This window comes from Microcebus murinus, chromosome 12, assembly GCF_040939455.1.
Source record: "Microcebus murinus isolate Inina chromosome 12, M.murinus_Inina_mat1.0, whole genome shotgun sequence".
Lineage (NCBI taxonomy): Eukaryota > Metazoa > Chordata > Mammalia > Primates > Cheirogaleidae > Microcebus > Microcebus murinus.
In genome coordinates, this window is record NC_134115.1 from 70,113,792 (window position 1) to 70,139,526 (window position 25,735).

General features: G+C 41.5%; 1 protein-coding gene and 1 non-coding gene across 2 annotated transcripts in view; one reads left to right on the forward strand and one right to left on the reverse strand.

Annotated features, from left to right (window-relative positions):
* Window positions 1-25,735, reverse strand: part of LOC142874245 (uncharacterized) — a 680,900-nt gene that overhangs the window by 389,499 nt on the left and 265,666 nt on the right. The gene's annotated exons all lie outside the window — the stretch shown is intronic.
* Window positions 4,716-4,928, forward strand: LOC142874617 (small nucleolar RNA U3). The gene has a single exon (XR_012922283.1). It is a non-coding gene; the product is annotated as a small nucleolar RNA U3 (small nucleolar RNA).

Below are 25,735 nucleotides of genomic sequence, written 5' to 3' on the forward strand. Positions count from 1 at the left end.
AGAAAGTGTACAATACAACACAGATTTTGAAAACGTAGTTCAAAACAACAAATGCTCAATCTCATTGATAATTTTTTATTAATTACATGTTACAATGATTATATGTTGGCTATATTGGATTAAATAAAATAAATTATTAAAATTAACTTCAACTGTTTTCTAAATGAAGATACTAGAAAATGTTAAACTACTTCTATGGCTCACATCATATTTCTATTGGACAATAGTATACTACACTAACTTTATGACCTACTAATGGGTGTTAAGCCACAGTTTAGAAAACACTGCTTTAGTGGACTCTGGGTTCCTGACGAGGAATCATGGCAAAAAGCCAATTGTCATTTGTCCCCAGACTCTGTCCCTCTAGCCCACCTTTCTGAAAGCCACATGCCTGTAGACTAGCCATTGAAAAATGGCTTTTAATCTGCTCCAATATCCAGAGGAATGGATGGTCTGTGTTCAAAGTTCTATTCCATAGATCATAGCTAAAATAATTTGGAATTCACTAGACATTTCTGGAAAATTCAGACTTGTCATCAATGCATTTTGGAGGTTTAAACAGCTTATTCAAAACAAATTGGTACCTAAGAATGTATGTTTCAGTTACAGAAACTTCCTCAAATGGCCACTGTTAAGGAGTTTTTCTCCTATTGTTTAAACCCCATACTATTTTGCATTCCATAGTCTGGGATATTATATAGATAACTGGTAAATGCAGAAATAGCTCATAACTGACTAACGGGAAAACATACGAACCTTTGTATATGTTGACTTTAGGATATAAAGCAGAATGTTGCTTATTTCTTGTTTTTAACTGTATATAACTTAATATATAGTAAATTTGCATACTTAAAATACATCATGTCATTTTGTTTTTATAACCTCTTTATAAACTAGGAAAGGACAGGGATGATACAGAGACATTGAAATGGCATGCACATTATTTGTTCAATCATGCTCCTCTAAGAGATAGTCAGGTTCTTTCTAGTTCAAAATCCATTTCTATGTCTCTGAAATGAGAAGAAACTAATGATTCAGAGTATACTTGGATCTTATCACTAGATGCCTTTCTGCTCTATAATAAATACTGCGAATATTATCAAATAGTTAACTGATGAGCATAAATATGTCAATCTTATTAATGTGCTTATTAACCTTATTCATAAGCTTATTAACCACTCTCCCTTATACATAATTTATGCTATTGACTAGATTTTTTATTATTTAAGCTTTGCTTAATTATCTAAATAATACAGGCTCATGTAACTATATAAACAACCTAGAGATGCATATTGTAATGATCAGACATAGCACATGCACAGTCACATTGCAGAAATACAGTAATGACCACTCTGCAGTAGCAGCAATCAAATCTCTCCTGGGTTACAAGGCTTTGGAAGACCTGGGCACCATTTGCTTTTTAAAATAAATAAATAATAAAAGTAAATTATTTTCCTTTATACATATTATGTAACTCTCTTGAAAATTTTTTTCTAAATGTTATCATTTCTGTCACTCCTACATGTAAATAGCCCCCTAAACAGTAAGCTCCAAAGCTCCATAAAAGCTTGTCTTTCTCTCTTCCTCAGCCTAGTACTCAGAATAGAGAAGGCTCTCAGTCAATATTGGCTGAATAGAGACTCTCAAATGAAGAGTTGTGGTTTGTATCTTCCCCACACTGGCTTCTGCTGCCATTTCAGGTGTCCTTGGGGGTGGCTCTAATGTCATGCCATGAAGGTATGTCCCTACCATTTCTCAATTTATAGTCAGCAGATAGACTGACTTCTATGTGCCAGGCCCTGTGCAGCAACTGAAGGAGAAAACAGAGGTGAATCAGTCATGCTTTCTGCCTTCGAGAGACTCACTGATATTTAAGTAAGACCAGGAAGCTGGTAAGCACTGACACTGTGCTCTGAGGAGATAAGTACCTGAGCCAGAAGATAGGCCAGTGGGCATGGGAGCAAGGCAGAGAGAACTGGGCACAGGAAAGACAGGAAATGGAGTCCAGGAATTAGGAGGGAGGCACGAGATAGAGGAGCTTCAGTGGACACTAAGTTGAGTTCTCTTTTTTTTTTTGAGACAGAGTCTCACTTTGTTGCCCAGGCTAGAGTGAGTGCCATGGCATCAGCCTAGTTCACAGCAACCTCAAACTCCTGGGCCCAAGCAATCCTCCTGCCTCGGCCTCCCCAGTAGCTGGGACTACAGGCATGCGCCACCATGCCCGAATAATTTTTTTCTATAATATTAGTTGGCCAATTAATTTCTTTCTATTTATAGTAGATACAGGGTCTCGCTCTTGCTCAGGCTGGTTACAAACTCCTGACCTTGAGCAATCCGCCCGCCTCGGCCTCCCAGAGTGCTAGGATTACAGGAGTGAGCTACTGCACCCGGCCAAGGTTGAGTTCTCTTACCTTTATCTAACCTCATTGTCCAGGCCTATGAGAAGGACAAATGGGCCACAAACAGGACCAATCCCCTGTATAAGGGCAGCCTGGAAGCCAGATATATGAGAGGGCTGACACTTCTCAGCAGTAAGACTGTGGTGCAGGTTTGGCAGTGGGTTGAGGCCTCTGGGGAGGCCTTCCTTGGCTCTGCATTGAGGAGGAAGATAGTGATATGAGAAGTTGATGGGGGGGTACAAATAGGGAAGCGTAAGCATGGAAGAGAAGCTGACTCAGCCCTGGGTCATGACAGAGGGGATGCCTGTGTGCTCAGGAGTGGAATAACGGGAGGATTGTAGAGAAACCCAGAGACAAAGAGGAGAACAATCAAATGGAAAAAAGTGGAAGTTGGAGTCAGGATTGTTGGGGGAGGGTCTCAGAGCAGGAGAGGATGCTGGATTGGAGTCATGGGGCTCCAAAAAGGCCAAGACCCCCACTCCCTACATATAAGCATGTATCACGCCATGCTTTAAAGCCCTTGTGCCCTGAAGAGGGAGCTATGATGCCTCAAGCCACTGCAGGAAGGGGCCTGGCAGCCAGGCCTCTGTTCTCTTTCTGGTGTCTGGAGTTAGGTGACCACAGGAGGTTACCCTGACTTCAATCATGAGTCAGCCAGCTCTTTCAGGTCACCACACACTTGTGAACGTGCCTTCCTGTCTGTCAGGGCCATGGTTTGCCTTCACTGAGCAGAGATAGAGAGAAACTGGATAGCTCCAAGGGCACAGGCAGGTCTCAAAGCTTCAGAATTTCTGTGTTGTCTCCATCGGATAATTGCTCAAGTGCACCAAAAAGGAAAGCCATTGGTAAAATCCACAGGCCCTTCAAGAAACAGGGCTTAGGGAGATTCCTGGAATTTTGAGCATCCTAAGCCAAAATGCACAGGAAGAGCCTATCTGTCCACAGGTAAGAGAAAAAAAGAAAGTAAAGTAAAAGCTCATAAGCTTTTGGCTTCCGTGTGCTATCATTAATCATTTTCCCAGGAACAGAGGATGATTTCCTTGCCATAAGAGGAAAAGAGAAACAGATCCCTTTCACCAATGTGCTACCCAGATGTTCTCCAGATTCCAACATTTTTTCCCTACTTGTTTGAAAAAGTGAAAGCTAAGATGACAATTGAGGGAAATGTTTCCTGAAGACAACATCACCAATCCCTCCTCAGCTGTAGTTCACCTTCCTCTGGGGGAAAGGATGGCATGTCCTGAGAGCTTTTGAGAGGAGCACCTAGCCACCTTATGACAGAAACCATGGAATCATCTGGTGGAGAACTTTCCTGGATCAGCCATGAGCTAAGTTGCCTCGTAGGATGGAGAGAGACTCGTGAGCAGCCTCTTGGCTGAAGATGTGACCTTGACACATCCCAGCCTGTCCTGGCCTCCCATTGCATCATTTATTCTCAAAGCGTTGATTGCCACCAGGAAGAATTAAGTCACATACTCAGTGGAAATAATTCCTGGAAGCTTCAAATGAGAAGGACAAAAGTGACACACAAAGATTGCGAGGTTCCACAAAATTGACCTAATTTTAAAGAAACAAAGGTCATTAGAATGGATGTTTTGTCTACTCCCCAGAGGCTTTGAAGCAGCTCACAGTGAGAAACGCAAATGCCACAAGACTCCCAGAAATAAAAACACATCTGCATGGTCTAGTTCTTCACCTACCTGTAGTTTATGGAATGCGGGGACCATGTTTGCTTTTCAACCATAGACTTCTCAGAGACTAAGACTCTGAGGGTCTCAATAAATGTTATTATTTTTCTTTTAATTATGTCACATTTTCACTTACATATGTGTTTTACACAAGGAAACCTTATATCACCACCTTAAATAGAAAATTAATATCCTTTGCAATACGTAAACCTTAACCATGAAAAATAAACATAGTGACAACAGAAGCATTATGAAACTCATCTTGTAGAGAGTGTTGACTTCAGAAGATTTGAGCGTGAGGTTTGCGTTTGCTTTATTTATAAACAAATGAATAAATAAAGATGATTAATAAGTAGTGGAGAAGTGATAAGGGCATTTTGACTCTAAATTGCAACCTACTCTTTGGCTAATCAGAAGACTAGAGAATTAAAAAGAGATGGTCTCCCATTGCATGAATCTGTGGTATTTAGCACTGTATGCAGATACCCCACCAAAATGACCCAGGTATCACCAGGTGTAGCATGCCTCACTTTGTAAAATGCCAAGCTAAAGGGTCTCTAAAGGCCCCTGGGCTCTGACATTCAGTAATTGTAGGTTGTTATGGTAATGTCTTTTAAATTATAACTTCAAGAATATACTTTCAGGGACCATTTCTGTAGTTCATTACTAGTGCAATTTCTCTGAACATGTGGAGCATGGAAACCATGAGCAGGAGGTGAAGCGCCCTCTCCTGAGTGTGAAGCTGGCTTTGGTGTGGCTGCGCCGCCACTGCCATTTACCACTGAGGATCCTTTTCTCTTCCCTGGGAAGCATAAGAGAGACAGGAGGCACTCTGAGTCGTTTCCTCCGCCCAAAAAAATAAAATAAATGATATCATCATAAAAATGATCAACGTGAGGTATACATGACTATATAAAATGGATTGGGGAAGCAATGAGCCTGAATTTTCTGCTTGACTCCAGAAAAAAGTCTTATACCTTTACGACTCTTCCTGGTCATGCCATCATGCGATGGAGCCAGATTACAATTTACCAAGTCATTACAAGGATTAAGGTCTCCCCAAAATGCCAGCTGCTTAGGAAACTAGCCTCTAAACACAGGTAGCTTTTCTGTACTCTAAAGTAAGGCTTTCCTAAAAATCAATGGACAAATAAGCTGTCACCACCATTTACGTTTTTCTAAATCTTTGTCTCTATAGAGAGGGTAAAGTCTTCCTTGGGATACTGTCAATAAGGTGAAAAATGTCTCATTAAAAAGGCAAAACTGATCCAATAGGAGAATACAGGAAAGACAGTCCCAGAGAATGGATTGAGCTCAGAAGTGTTTTATCCAAGGTAATCGAATAGTCTACCATTAAGACAGAGAAGTCACAGTTTGGAGAAACCATGGTCAAGAGATGGGCTGAATTATTATCCAGAAACAATCTGCTGTGAGGGGAAGTTCTGATGGCTGACTGAGCAGCAAGATAAATCAAGGGAGAGTTGAAGAGTAAGGAAGAAGGTGCTAAGGTGAAGAACAAGGCCCATGAGCCAGAAAGTCCCATCTACATGTCACCTGCAGCCCACTGCCTATGAGCACATATGGATACATCTAACAATGCACAGGGACCCTTCCCAGGGCCTGGAATGTGTAAATCATTGTGTGAGGCTCTGCTGAGGAGAAAGCAGAAGGCAACAGAGTATAAATCAAGATGTCTAGAAGAAAGAAACAAACATGACAGGGAAATCGTGGCAATCTTGGCAGACAGTGTACAGTAAGCCAAGAGAGGCACAAAAATTGCCACAGGAGGGAGCTCAGATGAAGGTTGGTCACCTTTGGTGGGGAAGAATTGGGTGGCGAATTCTCTAAGCATCTCTGCTTTATCATGAAACAATAATTTTTTAGAAATTGGGGCCTTTACATGATATTCTGAAGGACTGGGAAAGCTCAGACTAATGTGCAATGAGGGAGGTGAAAAAGATTTTCAGGCAGAGAAAACAGCTTGAGCAAAGGTAGGAAGGCAATTATTTACACCTTCCTAGATGTTTTCTAACCACAGAAACCAAAACCTAAAGAATCCGTCAGCACATTTGATGATTGCTGACTGAATCCTGAAAATTTACAGGTAGCTGACACAGGAGAATTGAGCAATTCATTTGATTTTATCATAGCACCCATGATCCTATAAGAAGAGGAAAAGGCAAATGCTTTAATGATTTAAAAAGCCTTCTCTTTGATTTCACAATTTGAAAATTGTTTTACAATAAAATACTTTGATGTGCTTATAAGTACCATATTATAATAAGGTGATCCCTTCTGGACTAGGCTTTGGAAGTGGGGGTGATTTCTCAAATGGAAAGTTGGGAAATATATGAAAAAAAATTTTGAAGTGAATTTTAAGTCACCTGGTATCTGGTCACATGTTCAAACTACAGAAGGTAGAAGAGCTTACTTCTATTGATGGAGAATTCTTCTCCTTAACAACATTAGAGTGTTAAACTCATTCTGTTGATGTTGTAAGATGGAATAAAATGAGGAAAATGTTGATCTGTAGAGAAACATCTGAGAAATATGGTAAAATGAGGACTATCTTTTTGACCCTGAAATAAAAGTGCTGCTTTTTTTTACTACTATTTTAAAATGAATCAAATGGGATTCAAAGAAATAAGTAAATGATCCAAGTTTATGCATTAAATGTCTTAGTTCATTCAGGCTATTGTAACAGAATATGACAGGGTGGCTTATAAACAACTGAGAATTGTATTTTGTACTGTTTGGGAGGCTGGGAAGTCCAAGATCAAAGCACTGGCAGATTCAGTGTCTGGTGAGGGCCTGTGTCCTGTCTTTTCATTGTTTCTTCACGTGGCAGAAGTGGTGAAGGAGCTCTCTAGGGCCTCTTTTATAAGGGCACTAACCCCGTTCATGATATTTTCACCCTCATGATCTAATAATCTCCCAAAGGGCCTCCAAATACTATCATATTGAGGATTAGAGTTCAACATATGAATTTGTGGATATATAAACATTCAGACTACCTCACCAAGTAAGGGAAAAAAGGTCCAGGTGACAAGGGACTGACCAGCTCCCTTGTCAGTCCTTCCCTTGAGCAATGCTCTTGGCTCTCACTCCCTGCAAGTTCAACCCCAGACCTAGAGCTGCCTCCCCTCCACTTACCCCTACCCCAAGCCCTGGGCCTGCACACTGGACATGAACTTCACTTGTGTCAAAGTCCTTCCACCTTGCCGATTCCAAAAAACATGACCAGTAGTAGAAAATCTAGCTCTTCTCCCAGTTTTCCCCATCTCAGTAAATGATATCACCATCCATTAAGCAGCTAAAACTAAAAAACTTAGGAGTTATTCTTGATTTCCCTCTTCCCTTCTATGTTAGTTTCCTGTGGCTGGCATAACAAATTTACAACAAACTTGGTGACTTAAAACAACAGAAACTTATTCTCTTGTGGTTCTGGAAGCCAGAAGTCTGAAATTGTATGTTCCAGGGTTGATTCCTTCTGGCAGCTCTGAAGGAGAATCAGTTCCACATCTCTTCCAGCTTCTGGTGCTTGTGAGCAGTCCTGGCATTCCCTAACTTGCAGATGTGTCATGCCATTCTCTGCCTCTGTCTTCACATGGCCTTCCCTTCTGGGTCTCTGGGTCTATCTCTTTCCTGTCTTTTATAAGGACACTCATCATTGGATGTAGTGCCTACCCTAATCCAGAATAATCTTATCTTAAGTGCATCTCAAAGATTCCTATTCCAAATAAGGTCACATTCTAAGGTTCTAGGTTGACATATCTATTGGAGGCACAATTCAATGCACTACATCCTCCTTCCCACATCAAATCAGTCCCAAGTACACCTGGCTTTACTTCCACCATATATTTCATTCTCTTTCCCTTCTACCCAACTTCATTACTACCATTTGGGCTGACATCACCGTCGCCTCTTCCTGGACCACCCCCATGGCAGCCTGACCAGGCCTCCTGCCTCCACAAATATTTCCATCCATTCTTCCCACTGCTGCCTGAATGCTTTTTTTAAAAAGAAAAAAATCTTATCTCATCACTCCTCTACCTAAAACCCTCCAGTGATTTATCATAAATTTAGAATAAAACCTGACTGGGCACGGTAGCTCATACCTGTAATCCTAACACTCTGGGAGGCCAAAGTGGGAGGATTGCTTGAGGTCAGGAATTCAAAACCACCCTGAGCAAGAGCAAGACTCCGTTTCTACTAAAAATGGAAAAATTAACCGGGCATAGTGGCATGCGCCTGTAGTCCTAATCAGGAAGGAGGCTGAGACAGGAGGATAGCTTAAGCCTAGGAGTTTGAGGTTGCTGTGAGCTAGGTTGATGCCATGGCACTCTCTAGCCAGGACAACCAAGCAAGATTCTGTCTCCAAAACAAACACAAACTCCTCACTATAGCCTCCTGAGACCTCATGATCTGGCCCCTACTGTGGCTTGAAACTTCTAACCTACCATCCCCCACTCCATTTTGTGTTTTGTTTTGTTTTGGGTTTTGGGTTATTTATTTACTATTTATTTTTATTTCAGAATATTATGGGGATACAAATGCTTTGGTTACATAAATTGCCTTTGCACCACCCAAGTCAGAGCTACAAGCATGCCCATCCCTCAGATAGAGTGGACTGTATCTGTTAGGTGTAAATGTTCGGTTTGGTTTGGTTTGGTTTGCTGTTCCTCAGACCCTTCAAGTTTATTTCCTTTTTAGGGCTTTTATTCCTAGCTTTCCCTCTAACAGGCAAGCCCTTTTTGCACCATTTTCCCATCTCTGCATTGCTGACTCCTCTGTCATTCTGATTTCAGCTTAAATGTTACCTCTTTGGGAAGGCCTTTACTGACAAAGAAGTCCTAACTAGGAAGTTTTCATCAAAACATTTAGCCTCAATTTTCATCGTAACACCCAACACTGTCTGATAACTTCATTGTTTACTTGTTGTTGTTGGTTTTGTGATTATTATTTGTCAATGATAAAAGATGATTGTTTTGTCATCTGCCTTGCCCCTGCTAGGACATATGCTCTGAAATCAGGGACATCATCTATTTGTTACAATTAAATCCTCAATTCTAGGACTCTCTGGAATACAGTAGTTTTTCAATAAATATTTGATGATTGACCAAATAAAGTTCAAAATAAAAGCTGTTCATGCTTAAATCTCTTGTCTTGAGGATGGGTAACAAAACACAACTGCTGAAACCCTTGGATAGGAAAGAATCTAGCTGGATGAGCACCCAAAGTCCACAGGCATCTTCTAGAGCTTGGGACATGCAGAGACAAGTAGGAACAACAGATTTCCAACTGCTAGAGAATCAGACCTAGAACCTTTGCCTTCTTACCTACACTTAGGTATACACAGTTTAATGCTGGAGTTGATTAGAAGATTCACATAATTGAGAAGGGCATGGACATCAGCATTGGTTATAAATCCAGGAGAATATAAAATGAAAACTAAAACTTGGTTTGCCCATTAAAAAAATAATATGACAAACACAGTATGTGTCTCCTAATTTCTATGCATCATGATTATGTATCTCATCCAATGTATGTCAGATTAATGTAAGTAGAAATGTTTTCAGTGACAACTATAAATCACAGACCTCTCTAGAAGGCAACAGAATGTGTCACCTAAGTGACCTGAACCCCACACAACCATCATTGGAAACAGCCCCAAAGTAAATCACAGGGTAGCCAGTGACCTCTTAAACAAGAGGGCAAATGAGACCCTGCTTTGGTCAATGGGATGAAGGAGCAGGATGGTGGCAGAGTGACCAATGCATCCCTATTTGCCTGAGACTTTCCTGATTTTAACATTGAAAGTCCTTCTACCATGGGATCCCCTCAGTCCTGGGAAAACTGATGTAATTATCACCCTAACTGGTAAGGACTCAGGGCTGAAACTTTCTGTTGATTTATTAACCTCCTGATTCAATTTTATTCCTAGTTCAAAGGACCTAGAAAATGGTTTGTCTAACAGTCACTACTGCTTCATGTGCTCTGGTTTCTCTCTCACTAATCATTAAGTACTATTTGTCTAAAATGTTCCTCCCAGCATCACCAACCACCTAAACCTCAAGTCCCTCTCTCTGGCCCAAAGACCCCACGTGCTCCTTTTGCCTGGGAGTAGAGGCCCCTCTCCTCTCCTATAAGTAGAGTCAACACACCTGGCTGCTCCCTATGTGGCACCCCTACTCCCTGCCTATGGCACCCCTACTCAGTACCCTCTGAGCTTCCTGCAGCCCCCAGACCTGCCACGTTCTTGGTGCTGTTCTTGCCTCTGTGGTGCAGTTCCCTCTTATGCATCCCAGGCCGCTCTCTCATCCTTGGTCCAAATCCATCTGCTTTCTGTCTTTAAGCGATCGCTCGCAGTTTCTAGTTCACTAGGTCCCTTCTTTCCCCATATCAAGTAGATATATAGATTAATTTAATGTCTGTCTTTTCTATCATTTCCTGTATTTAGTGACATGCGAGTAACCATAGCATATGCTCAAGCTGCCATTTTAAAACCTTGCAGCCTGCACAATTTAATCTCCTTTAAGGCACACCTGACAATGCATGTAACATAAGAAGGAAAAGGAGAGAGCAAGAATACATAACATAAGCAAATAAATGAAACAAACATACCTCCAAAGGTGCTGACAGCAGGATCAACTGCACGCAAAAGGAGGCAAGTGTCCTGGATCTGCTTTTCTACTTTTGATGTGTTGCTCCTTAATTTTAAGCCTGAATATCTCCTTTTTCTGTAAGTTTTAGGTATAGCTAGGTCATGAGATCTACTTTTTTGGACCAGCCACCTGATGATAGTGGAAAAGTTATCAAGACCATCAAAAGAGTTTAAGTGAGCACTTAATTGGCTTTACCAAAGGTTATGATGACATCATGTTTGACCCATTGGAGCATGGCAGGATAAGTGATAATGATAAATGTCTGCATGAAGAGTTTGGGGCAGGGGTGCAACATTAAGTAACCTATACACCACAGTGAATTTCCCTTGCAATATGGAACACAAGAAAATCCACATACTTAAAAAGCAAATGTACCCCAAAGAGAAAAAGAGAAATCAGAGAGAATGGGAAATGCTCAGGGACAAGGAGGAGGAGAAAAAGTAAGGAGTGGAGAGAATAAAAGGAGAAGGAAAGGAAAGTGGGCTTTGTGACCCATAAAGAGGAAAAACTCTGCCTGGAGAATTAGAGGAAGGCATTATAAACAAAGGGACATTGGAGCTAGGCTTTGAAGGTTAAGTAAGACTTTGACAGAAGAAAGATATTCCAGACAGGGTAACTGGGTATATAAAATGTATATTCAGTAAGTGAAAATGTTTGGGATGGCTGAAATATGATTATGTGTTTTTACTGGGACATGGACATGGGTGAGGAATAGTGTCAGAAAGACTGAATGGAAATTAGGACCAGATTGTAAAAAGCCTTGGATGCCAAGGTCAGCATTTGGTCCTTTTCCTGTGGGCAATGGAAAGCCACAGAAGGATTTTCAGCAGCAGGTGACATTATTAAATTCATGTTTTAATATAAAACATGAATTGTTTGCAGCATGGAGGTGTGGTGGATGGCGTAACATGCCACCCAGATCCTGCTTCAAGAATGAATTTGGATTTGGGTGGAAGTTGCTGGAAAAACTGTCAGCCCTTTTAGGGACTTACTCAGTTAAAGGGATATCTCCCTTGACCAAGATCATGCCCCTTCCTGAGGTGGCCAGTGCCCAGTATCTGATTGACCTGCTTGGGAATAAAGGTCCAACCAACCCCATTACCTCAACTCAGAATAGCTCTGAAGGGTTATTATCTCATCTCTTCAACTTCCTGCAGCTCCTTGCTGAGCCACTTGGGCTGCCACTGAGACTGCCTCCCAGCTGGCTTCTCCCTCTGCCAAATCCTGACTGTGTCTCTTCCTTTCCTTTTCCATATGTTGATCCCAAGAGCACTCCCTAATAAACTCCTGTGCATTACCCCCCCACCCTCTCACTCTGCTTCCCAGGAAACCTAACCTGGGACAGTGGAGTAGACTGAAAAGGAAGGAGGGAAGAGGCAGGAGGTGAGTTGCCGCTGGGCTGGGACTGCACCTGCTGGACTTCCCACGACACGCCCTGTCCAGGAGGAGACCACGTTTTGTTGCACATTTCCTGATACCCTGATTTTCCTACCTCCTGGGCTAGTCTTCTGGCTCCTGGGATTATCAATGTGCTCTAGTGACCAAATTAAATTTTCATCATTTTTGGAAAGCAGAAAAGAGAATGTTCCATAGACAACTAAAATACAAAAAGAGGAAAGTGGCCCTGCCACAGGACAGCACAGAATGGTAGAGGAGAGGGACTGACCATACCGGAAATAGGGGAAATGAAATCAATCAACAGGTCAGCTGCTATGAAACATATCATCTTTCCTGAACACAAATCATTCAAGAGAGAACACCTTTTAAAAAATTTAATAGACACTTCCAAGCTTTTTAATCTATGCATGTAGATTTTTTAAATAATATCAGAATGAAACTGTGTGCATAGTTTTGCATCTTGGTTTTTAATTTCCCCCACCTTATGTTATTTCCTTGGCATTTCCCATGTCAAGAAGAGAAATAACCTTTTGATCCAGCAAGGGTTCTTGGAGTCAGTTTGTATACTTGGGTTTTTATTTGAAATGTAAATTAATTGATATAAGGAAAGCTGGGGTCATGCTGACACATAAGAAGCTGGCAACCGATCAAATGTCCTTCCTTCAAATGTATGGCCATCAGAAACACATTCATCCTTACGCCTCTCCACACAAGCAGCCAGCCCGTTAGAGTTCAGTTAATTTTACTAAATACGGTAGATAAAAATAATATTTATAAAATGTATGTAACATATAAAGAATTGCCAAACAATTAACACCTTGTCTCTTACTGCCTATTTTTATGAGCCCAGCACGCTTCCGCTGCACTACTCACTGCCTATTTTTAAAAAGACAACATGATCATTACCTTGACATCTCCTATGGGTGCCCCCACCTCATTTCAAACCTTCTCTCCTCCTCAAAATTAGCAATCACTCTGTCAAATTTTGTGTTTATTTCATTACTTAAGTTTATAATTGTATACATGTTTGCATTTTTAAACTATACACTCACACACACACACATATATATATATATGGTTGTACATGGTTTTGAGCTTATACAAATGGAATCATACAATGTGTATTCTTCTGTGGCTTTTTTTTTTCATTCAGTGATATGATCCTGAGATTAACCTACATGCATTTACTTGAAGGTAGGTTGATTTTTTCAACTCTGACTCATAAACACCATGGCCTCCAATGTTCATAAAAGCTCCAGGTAGTCAGGAGTCAATAACTTCCCTCACTCTTCCCAAGAGAAAAGACACATTTGAAAATCAGTGTCAGGGTTTCCATAATATAATGGTCCTGCTGGAAAACACTGGGTTTTTTCCATTCCTCTCACCACCCCACCTCCCACAGGGATACAAGGCACTGCTGCCAACATCACCGTGGAAAAATGTGTCCAGTGAAACATCCCTCTCAGCACGCCAGGCATTCAACACCCTCTGCATCTGGGGGGGACGGGATCAGCATGCCAGCCCTCTCCTCTCTACTCTACCAAATGGTCCTGTCCCAGCTCTGCAGCCAGCAGCTACTACTACCCCACATTCCAACCCTCCTGTACCTGACTGCCCTGGGCTGGACACATGACCATGGCTTTCTCAGTTCAAACCCGGGAGGAAGAATGGTCTTGGGGAAACCACTATCCTCTGATGTTCTAGATCTACCCTTTCATTTGCCATTGTGTTCCTGAGCCAAATTTTCCAAGTCTAAAAGGCAACCCCACATGGAAGAAAGGTCATATTGAGAGCCATTTCCCCTTCATTTCAGCCAAATAAAATGGGAGTCTGTTCTGTTGGCCTTCCACATTTAGCATTTCCACCGCAGCTGCCGCTGGGGATTTCCCCTCTCTGAAGAAGACTGAATTAGCCCCTCGTCCAGGCTGGCTGGCCACAAAGCACTCTGGATTCCAAATGTCAAAGATTTCCTTCCAAGAGGCCCCAATCTTTTTCTCACATTGCTCTGTCTGCAAAGGCATAATCAACAAACCATGGACCTCTTCTTTCCAAAGAATCTATTTTCCCTATTTAGGGAGGAAATTCTAGTTCTATATCAGGCTTTCTTTCTTCCCATGTGACATTCCTGGGGACTCACTGTCTTATCTCTGAAGGCTTCCCTGACCATCCCCACAGCCCTAGAACAACTGACTCTACCCTTCTCTGAGTCCCTCATTCACTGCATGGAGTGCACCTGTAATATACTATTGCCTTTATTTACTTAGCCGGTTTTCTTCTTTACTAGGCTATGAGATCCTTGCAGGGTAGAAGCATGTCATATCATCTCTATATCCCCAGCTCAGGCCAATGCCTGGCACAGAGGAGGCACCAGGGACTCTATGAAGGTTGGCCTAAATCTCCTACTCCTGGCCTCCCCCACCAGGTGACCTGAAAAGCTAGCCAGAGTGCCACACAAGTAACTGGGAGCCAGGGGCTAAGCTTCAAGAGGCTGACAAGGGTGCATATCTTTCTCTGGGAAAGAAGATGAGGGAAACCTCAAGCCAAGTCCTGGGACAAAGATAAGAGTCCACATAGAGGATACTAAGCACAAATATTGAGTCTGAAAGGTTGGAGCGGGGTAATTCCTGAGAGATAGAACCAAAAAGTAAGCTGGATACTAAAACTAACCACAGCAGAACAAGAACAAGCTAGGAAGACCTAGAGCCATATAAGCCAGCCAGACTTCAACAGGGTGAAGGCAAGTAGGTCATAACCAAATTGATTGGCCTTCAATGCCATGCTATGGAATTTGGGCATTATTCTGTGAGATGACAGTAAAATTATTCCCTTGGCACACGGTCAATTGACTTCCCCTAAATGAAGCCTGGGGTGAAGCAAGCCTGCTTGAGAAGAGAAATGTCACTTCTCATACCAATAGGAATTGAACTTGAATTCTGTCTCTTACTCTGGTTCCAGGGAAGGTGCCTCTGTGGCTTGAAAAGTCTTATCATGATGTCATATTAACTCCGTAAACTTATCCCACACTGGCAGGTTTCTAGTAGAGAATGACAGAGTCAGGCCCAGCGACAGCCTTCCCCCAGATGGTACTTTTTCTCTGAAGTTTGCCATTGTTCTCTGTAAAATAAGGATATGCAGTTTTCCTCACAGAGTCCATCATCTACAAAGCTAGAATTCATGTTTTTTCTAGAAACAATAAGATAAAGTCTGAAGTTTTACTTGTTGACAGTGTGCTAAGGGTTTTGCAGTACGTTGAAAGTATCCATATTCCTAGCATGTCAGACCCTGATGTTGAACAGAGTAGGAGCCCACAGCTCCTGACACAATGTCTATGGGGACTTGGAGCTGAGAGGGCTTTGCTTGGACAATTTCTGAGAAATATGGATTCCATACAGAGATTATCCCAAACTAAGATCAACCTGGTCAGATATGTGTGGTTCTTATATCCTTAAATCTAAAAGAAGATCACCAAATTCTGCCAAAAATTCCTACACCACAAAACCTAGCCATTGACCTTATTTTATAAAGTCAGTGTTGTTAAAAACAGAAAGAAAATTGCAAGTGGGTCATTTTGGACCAGTAAGGGCCCTTAAAAGTCCTCTGGTTCACCTAGTCCAACATCCTAATATTGCCGGTGAAGGAACCAAAGCCCAAAGTGGGGACTAAGCCAGTGTCACAAATCTGGATAGAGAAGGAACTGGGAAACAAAACAATGCCTCATACCTCAAACATCACAACTAAAAAACTGATTCGAGTGTGGTTTTATTTTTTTTTAAATGACTGAAAAACAGTAAAGAATGATAAAATGGGAACAAAACAAGATAAAAATCCAATTCAAACACTAAAAGGGGAAAAATACAAATAACCAAAAATATAAACTGTTCAAATAGCTGATACAAACCAAACAATGCCAAGGCCCTAGTGAATTAATTACATATATTTTATGAAAATGTGAAATGCAGGTGACCAGGTAGAGGCATGACCCTAGCTCTCAGCTCATCTGAATTGATAACGTTGAGAGCATGAAATATTGACATAATTAGGTTTGCCAAACTGAAGGGAGCTTAGAGGAGAACTGGATGTGTTTTTGAATGGACCCAAAATGGAGGGCTCCAAATGGGAATAGGTGGGGGTGAGTGGAGCCCTGCAGTCCTACTGTCGCCTCTCTGAAACTTGACTTGCAGAGAATCTGCACAAATGCCCAGAACACGAGTTCCCTTCCTGAGCCCCAGTTTCCTCAGCCCTGAAATGAGGATGATAAGATCCACTTCCCAGGGCACAGCACACGTAGCATCGAATACGCTGAAATGAAATTAAAAAAAAAAAAAAAAGAATTCCTAGCATAAAAAAATTAAATAAATAAATAAAACCCCCTGGTAAACCATGGCCTTACTGAAATGTAAGAGCATTGTTGCTCCAGTGTTTATGGGACCAGAGAGTTTGCTGGAGAATCTGTGATTTTGTGTACCTGCTTTTTGTAACAAATGACAAAAACATTCCACAGAGGAATAGCAGAAAATTCTCATAAGAGGGAATAGAGAGAGATATTTAACAACCCATCAAAACAGCCATATGTCTTGATGCCTGCCCAGAGCAGTACCCAAACCATAAATTTAAATGGCAAAACCATAAAAAATGTGCAGGTTTTTTTAGAATAATGATATTCCAATATGCCATGCAACTTCTGTGCAATTATCTAAGCAGTTTCTTGTCTAAGATGATTTTTAGACACCAGGCACAAAATGCAACTGCTAATCTGGACTGCTTCATTCTTCCTGAAGATGTTACCTCTGAGGGACATCAAGCTGGGAAACAGGAGAGCTGAGTTCTGTTCTCAGTTCTGCTCTGTCTTTACTGACTGGCCTCAGGTACATCCCCCTTCCCCTCTCTTGGTCTCAGATGTCTCATGTCTGAAATGGAGGTTTAACACAGAGGCACCATCCCTGAACACTGCCATATTCTGAGTCTCTCGTTCTAGCTGGCTTACTGGCTAGTTTGGCTTACTGGCTTCCTAAGACACTAGTGTGAGAAATCTTCACGTAGCAGGGAAGCTGGGCTGCCTAGGCGTGACACCAAATGGCAAGTTCTTTGGGTTCCTTTTCTTTGGGCCATTCCAGGAGAAGAAGAAAAGATAGCTGAACAGGCATCCCAGTCCAGGACATTTTCCTTTTGTCATTGCTGCACTGTGCTTTTTCATTTGCCTTTCAACACCATCTCAAACCCCCACACTCAGACCACTTCAGACCACCAGGGCCTTCTGCACCAATCATTGACTGCCCCCTCAAAACCAGGATGTAGGATGACACCTTTATATAGGATGCTTGAAACATAATACTGACTAAAACTGAAACTGTAGCTATTAATGTGGATATAAGAGAAGATCCAGGAACCATTTCTCACCTCTGACAATCAGAATATGTAGAGACATTCTGAATAGCCCTGAGAGAGAATTAGAACCAACTATATATGGGAGGAAAGTTTTAACATAATATGCAGCAGCCCATTTTATGCTCTTCCTAAACAGTGTCAACTTACTAAAACTTTTTTGGCTCTGAAATATTTTCTTAAAGCAAATATGCATGTAATTATCTAATAGTGCCCTGTGTGTATATATGTTTTCATATGCTCCACCTGTTGTTATATGCTGTCAGCCAGTAAGAGCTATCAAGCATGCTGCATCAAAAATGCTACCCCAATCCTTGAATTGAGTGTGCTCTGCAACGTGTATGGTTTATCTGCTATGGCCTCTTTTTATGCCTGTGTGTGTGTGTGTGTGTGTGTGTGTGTGTGTGTGTGTGTGTGTTTTAACCCACAGTGAAATGCAAAACCTGTGATAGTTCTGCATTTTCTGGAATTTACTTTTACCTATTGGATGTTAAATGACAATTAAATTGCAAATTTTTTTTTTTGCAATAATTCTCAGTTTTATTAGTAATAGTTAGACAAAAGTTAATTAATTAAAAAATCTATATACAGTAGTCCCCCTTTATCCACAATTTCACCTCCTATAGTTTCAGTTACCCACAGTCAACCATTGTCTGAAAATACTAAGTAGAAAATTCCAGAAATAAAGAACTGATAAGTTTTAAATTGTGCACCTTTTGGAGTAGTGTTATGTACAAAAAATTGTATATTTGAATTATTAAATCATATAGTTTTACTATGAAATATTGAATTTGATCAATTATAGATTAAATTTCAAAAGAACTTTAGCTGATTTATAAATTTAGTAGAAATCATATAAAATCTATGCATTTTTATGGGTTTTTACTCTAATGAAAAGGTAGCTGTAAATAAATTGCAATTAAAATTTGAAGTAGTTAAAGCTCAAAACAAATTCAAGGCAATTCCAAACTCAAATAAATCAAATAACAAACAAATATTTAGTTATTTTTTACATAGGCCTCTGGAAATCTCAATCTAATTTTTATACAATGCTTTCTTTATGTAGACTATTTGTCACAAGGATATATTAGAGTAAAACTATTGACAAAAAAGTTTTTCTGAAGGAAATTAAAGCAGTATACTCTATGATGCTACTAATTAAAGTTAATGTTAATTTCATTTAATATGATTATTCCTATGTTTGGATTAAATTCCACTTTGTTGCTGGCTGTTTTCTACTTGTTCTATCTGTTCTTTGTTTCACTCTTCTTAACTTTTCTTGGACAACTATGAATTTTTTTTTTTAATTTTTTATTTATTTTGGCATATTATGGGGGTACAGATTTTAAGATTTCAATAAATGCCCATTTCCCCCCCTCCCCCAAAAAGTCTGAGTCTCCATCATGACCATCCCCCAGATGGTGCACATCTCACTCATTATGTATGTATATACCCACCCCCCTCCCCCCTCCCACCTGCCCAATACCCTATTACTGTAGTACCTATGTGTCCACTTAGGTGCTACTCAGTTAATACTAGTTTTCTGGAGAATATATCTGGTGCTTGTTTTTCCATTCTTGGGATACTTCACTTAGTAGTATGGGTTCCAGCTCTAACCAGGAAAATATAAGATGTGCTATATCACCATTGTTTCTTAGAGCTGAATAGTACTCCATGGTATACATATACCACATTTTATTAATCCATTCTTGGATTGATGGGCACTTGGGCTGTTTCCACAGCCTTGCAATTATGAATTGTGCTGCTATAAACATTCGAGTGCAGGTGTCTTTTTTGTAGAGTGTCACTGGATCATTTGGGTAGATGCCCAGCAATGGGAATGCTGGATCAAATGGTAGATTCACTTGTATCGCTTTAAGGTATCTCCATATTGCTTTCCACAGAGGTTGAACTAGTTTGCAGTCCCACCAGCAGTGTAGGAGTGTTCCTCTCTCTCCGCAACCACGCCAGCATTTATTGTTTGGAGATTTTTTGATAAAGGCCATTCTCACTGGGGTTAAGTGATATCTCATTGTGGTTTTGATTTGCATTTCCCTGATGATTAGAGATGTTGAGCATTTCTTCATATGTTTGTTGGCCATTCTTCTGTCTTCTTTAGAAAAGTTTCTGTTCAAGTCCTTTGCCCACTTTTTAATGGGGTTATTTGATTTTTTCTTCCTAATTTTCGTGAGTTCTAAGTATATTCTAGTTATCAGTCCCTTATCGGATGCATAGGATGCAAAAATTTTCTCCCATTCTGTAGGTTGTCTGTTTACTTTCATGACTATTTCTTTGGCTGTGCAGAAGCTTTGTAGTTTGATCATGTCCCATTTATTTATTTTTGTTGCTGCTGTGATTGCCTTTGGGGACTTCTTCATAAACTCTTTGCCCAGGCCGATGTCTAGGAGAGTGTTTCCAACTTTTTCCTCTAGAGTTCTAATAGTTTCATATCTTAGGTTTAAGTCTGTTATCCAGCGTGAGTTGGTTTTTGTGAGAGGTGAAAGGTGTGGGTCCTGTTTTAGCCTTCTACAGGTGGCTATCCAGTTTTCCCAGCACCATTTATTGAAGAGAGATTCTTTTCCCCAGCGTATGTTTTTGTCTGCTTTGTCAAAGATGAGATGGCTATATGAGGATGGTTTTATATCAGGATTCTCACATCTGTTCCACTGGTCAATATTCCTGTTTTTCTGCCAATACCATATTGTTTTAATTACTACAGCTTTGTAGTATAGTTTGATATCTGGCATATTAATGCCTCCCATTTTGTTTTTGTTGCCTAGAATTGCTCTTGATATTCGGGGTCTTCTTTGGTTCCATACGAAGCGTAAAATTATTTTTTCTATATCTGTGAAGAATGCTGATGGGATTTTAATAGGTATTGCATTGAATCTGTAGATCAGTTTGGGTAGTATAGACATTTTGATGATATTGAGTCTGCCGATCCACGAGCATGGTATGGATTTCCATCTGTTTACATCCTCTGCTATTTCCTTCCTCAGTGTTTCATAGTTCTCCCTGTAGAGGTCTTTTACCTCTTTGGTTAAATATATTCCTAGGTACTTTAATTTCTTTGTTGCTATTGTGAAGGGAATTGAGTCTTTGATTTGGTTCTCAATTAGATTGTTGTTGGCGTATATGAATGCCTCTGATTTCTGTGTATTGATTTTGTATCCTGAGACTTTACTAAATTCATTGATCAGTTCCAGGAGTTTCTTGGTTGAATCCTTGGGGTTTTCTAGATACAATATCATATCATCAGCAAACAGTGAAAGTTTGATCTCTTCTGCCCCTATTTGGATACCTTTGATTCCATTTTCCTGTCTGATTGCTGTAGCCAAGACTTCCAGCACTATGTTGAACAGAAGTGGAGATAGTGGGCAGCCTTGTCTGGTTCCAGTTCTAAGTGGGAATGATTTCAATCTTTCCCCATTCAGTATGATGTTGGCTATGGGTCTGTCATATATGGCTTGTATCATTTTTAGGTATGTCCCTTCTATGCCTATTTTCTTAAGTGTTCGTATCATGAAAGGGTGGTGAATTTTGTCAAAAGCTTTTTCTGCATCTATTGAAAGAATCATGTGGTCTTTGTTTTTGCTTCTGTTGATGTGGTGAATTGCATTTATAGATTTACGTATGTTGAACCATCCCTGCATCCCTGGGATGAAGCCCACTTGGTCGTGGTGGATTATTTTTTTGATAAGTGTCTGGATTCGGTTAGCTAAGATTTTGTTGAAAATTTTTGCATCTATATTCATTAGGGATATTGGTCTGTAGTTTTCTTTTTTTGTTGCATTCTTTCCTGGTTTTGGTATCAGAGTAATATTCGCTTCATAAAAGGTGTCGGGGAGATTTCCGTTCTTCTCGATGTTGTGGAATAGTTTCTGCAAGATAGGTACTAGTTCTTCTTTGTAAGTATGGTAAAATTCAGGTGTGAAGCCATCTGGACCGGGACTTTTCTTTTTAGGGAGATTTTTAATTGCTGTTTCTATTTCAGCTGTTGAGATTGGTCTGTTCAGGGAATCTATTTCTTCCTGGTTGAGCCTAGGGAGGCTGTGTGTTTCTAGAAATTTGTCCATTTCCTCCACATTTTCTAGTTTGTGTGCATAAAGATTTTTGTAGTATTCATAAATTGTATCTTGTATCTCTTTGGGATCAGTTGTGATATCTCCTTTTTTATTCCTGATGGAGCTTATTAGAGATTTCTCTTTTCTGCTTTTCATTAGCTTAGCCAATGGTGTGTCAATTTTGTTTATTTTTTCAAAGAACCAACTTTTTGTTTTATTAATCTCCTGAATAGCTTCCCTGTTTTCAATTTCGTTTAGTTCTGATTTGATCTTGTTGATTTCACTTCATCTGCTGGGTTTGGGGTTGGTCTGTTCTTCTTTTTCCAGCTCTTTGAGTCGCTTCATTAGATTGTCTATTTGTGATCTTCTTGTCTTTTGGTTATAGGCATTTATGGAGATAAACTTTCCTCTCAGAACTGCTTTAGCTGTGTCCCAGAGGAGTTGATAACTTGTCTCTCCATTGTCGTTTTCTTCATAGAAGTTTTTTATTTCTGTCTTGATTTCTTCATTTACGAAGTAATCATTTAGTAGGAGGTTGTTTAATTTCCACGTTTTTGTGTAGAAATGTGAGTTTCTGTTAGGGTTGATGTCTACTTTTATTCCACTGTGATCTGAGAAGGTACATGGTATGATTTCTATTTTTTTAAATTTCTTGAGATTTTCTTTGTGTCCTAGGATATGGTCAATCTTAGAGAATGTCCCGTGAGCTGATGAGAAGAACGTATATTCAGTGGATTTTGGGTAGAATGTTCTGTAGATGTCTGTCAGACCCAATTGTTCTAGAGTTTTGTTTAAGTCCATTATTTCTTTATTAATTTTCTGTTTGGAGGATCTGTCTCGTGCCGTCAGTGGGGTGTTGAAATCTCCGGCGATTATGGAGTTGCTATTAATCCATTTGCTTAGCTCCAGTAAGGTTTGCTTTATGAATCTGGGTGCACCTAAGTTGGGTGCATATATATTTAAAATTGTTATCTCTTCTTGTTGGACTGTGCCCTTCACCATTATATAATGACCCTCTTTGTCTTTTACTACTTTTGTTGGTTTAAAAACTAAATCGTCTGAAATTAGAACTGCCACACCAGCCTTCTTTTGGCTTCTATTTGCTTGGAATATTGATCTCCACCCTTTTATTTTTAGTCTATATGCATCCTTGCAGGTTAGATGTGTTTCCTGAAGACAGCATATACTTGGCCTGTATTTTCTTATCCATTCAGCCAGCCTATGTCTCTTGAGTGGGGAGTTTAAGCCATTCACATTTATTGAGAGAACTGATAGGTAAGGTAGATTACTGATCATTCTGTTGGGTTGGATGTTGTTGCTATGATTTCTGTCTTGAGCCATTGTAATATCTGGCCTTTAATATCTTTGGGTTTTGGTTGTTTTTATATTCGTGGGTTATTATTATGATGTTCCGTGCATAACGCTGTTTTAAGTACTTCTTGTAGGGCTGGTCTTGTCTTGGTGAATTCTCTGAGCCTTTGCTTGTCTGAGAATGTTTTTATTTCTCCTTCATATACGAAGCTTAGTTTTGCAGGGAATAATATACTAGGCTGGGCATTGTTTTGTTTCAAAAGAGTGAGAATGGGGCCCCATTCTCTCCTTGCTTGTAAAGTCTCATTAGAGAAGTCTGATGTTATTCGAATTGGTTTTCCCTTGTATGTTACTTGCTTCTTTTGTCTTACAGCTCTTAGAAGGGCCTCTTTAGTTGATACTTTGGTCAGTCTGATGACTGCATGTCGTGACGTCTTCCTGTTTGCGTTGAATCTCCCAGGGGTCCTCTGAGCTTCTTGAACTTGTATATCAAGATTTTGAGCAAGGCCTGGGAAATTTTCCTCTATTATATCTTCAAACAGCTTGTCCAACCCTTGAGTGTTGTCTTCTTCCCCTTCTTGTAACCCTATGACCCTCACATTAGGTTTCTTCACATAATCCCACAGCTCTTGTAGGCTTTGCTCTTTTCTCTTGTTTCTCTGCTCTATTTCTGTGACTGATTTATTTAATTGGAGGGTGTTATCTTCAAGCTCTGAGATTCTTTCTTCTGCTTCATCTACCCTGTTCTTGAGACTTTCCACTGTATTTTGTAGTTCCTTGAATTTATTCTTCATTTCCAGGAGTTCGGTTACACTTTTCTTCAATGTGTCTATTTCTTTTCTCATATCCTGGAGACTTTTTGTGGTTTCTTGGTGTTGGTTGTTGAGTTGTTGTTGCAGCTGGGTGAGTGTTCTTATGTTCCACAAATGAAATTCCTCTTCTGTCATATTGGTTGCCTGATTTTGGTCGGTGTCCGTTTCTAGGGGGCTGGTGCTCCTCTTTGGCGGTGTGTTTTCCGTTTGATTCTTCATATTTCCTGAGTTCTTTCGCTGATTTCTTCCCATGTCGATCAGTTGTTGTTTCTTTCCTTAGGTTATTGTTTGGGTATTCACACACCTTGTTTAGTTTCTGAGGCGTTAGGTGGTGCCTGTGGGTGAAATTGGACCACTCCCTGTATATTGAGTCAGTGGGTGCCGTGGAAAGGCTGTGCAAGATGCCGTCCCTGTCAGTAGGTGGTGTTTGCTTGGAGGAACAGGCTATGGTGTTGATTTTGAGTCCTGTTATCAGCTCTCCTTCTGGGCGGAGCTGGGTTGGGTAAGCCTGCCCTCAGGCCGTTAGCAGGGGTCAAAGTTCTGTTCTCTGCTGTCAGGGCGGGGCTGGAATGGTCCCACTCAGCCAGAAAGTCTGTGTGTGGGGGTGGGGCTGTGTGAGACCAGCAGTCTGCTGCAGGCCTCACTTCTTTCCACCCTCCCCAACTCCGCAGCTACTCCTGGGCCTCTGCCAGCAGGCCAGACCACAAGCCACCAGGCCTCCCCGGACTGTGAAGGGGAGGTTCCCTGCACAGGAACGCCACCTGGGTTGGGTGCACGGCCTCCTCCTGGGAGGAAGGTTGCCCTCTAGGACTCCAATCCGCCCCTGGAGGCACACAGACCTCAGTAGGCTGTTCACGTATAACCCTTCTGTGCCCCGGGCAATGCTAGCCCTCGGTGCAGGGGATCTGGTCTGCAGGTCCGACCTCTGGGTCCCAGAGTTCAAACTGTATTCCCACCAGGGAGAGGATTTCCGGTCCTAATTCACCCACAAGGAGCCCAAGCTGGGTCTATGTCTCTCAGCCTCTGAGTCGGCACCGTTCTCCTGGGAACACCGTGCCAGCAGCACCTGGGAGGGCGGGCGGGGTCCCAACCGGGAAGGTCCCGTTCCCTGGAGGTGCCTCCGGCTGGTGGCTGTATTGTCTCTCTGGGCAGCCGAGGGTAGGGTCGGCGGAGGGGAGGAGGAGGCAATATGGCGCCTGCCGCGCGGCCCGGGGCCGTGCACACGGAGGTGCCTGGAGGAAGTTGGGAACCTGGTGCCACGTCTGCTACAGGCTCACCGTTGGCAGGTGGCGGCAGTCTCTGGGCTGGTGTCCGCAGGTCTCTCCACCTGCTGGGGAGCCCACCAGCAGTCCCGAATGCAGGGGAGGGGAAACAGCAGATCCACCTACCCTTGCCGCTGGTCTCCGGGCTGCTCCGGTGGTCTCAGCCTCCAGTTCTCCTCCGCAGCCTCCTCCCGTGGAGTCTCCCGGGGTCTCAGGTACCCCTCCTTCCGGCCCTTGTCCGCTGTATGCTCGTCTTCTTGCTTCTTTCCTCTAGTTTCTGCTAGGATCTGTCTTTTCTGCAGAGACCCTCTGTCTGGCAGTGTTATTCGTCCGCCATCTTCTCATATTCCCCTAAATTGCAAATTTTGCTATATTTTGAGACCTCTTCAAGGAAATATAAGAGGAAAATGATAGCGAAGACTAGCAGGTAATCGGAGGAGCCTTAGCCAGACTGTCCCTACACTTGATTTGCCTGCACTATCTGCTGATTGAAGAAATTGCTGCTCTTCTCTCAGTGGCTCACCACCTGGATCAGCTTAGGCCACTCATCTTTGCTCCATGGAACTGATCTGCTTGGACCTGCTCCTGTAATCTCGAACTTGGCTAGGATGAGTTTAGATGCAGAAAATACAGAGCACTATATTGCCTTGACCACATTCCTGCTAGATGTCTGAATCTTAACCTCACTCAAGAACTTTCCCCCAACTTCCCACGCAGGGTGGCTTGTGAACTCTCAGAGAGGCTCTCACAAGTT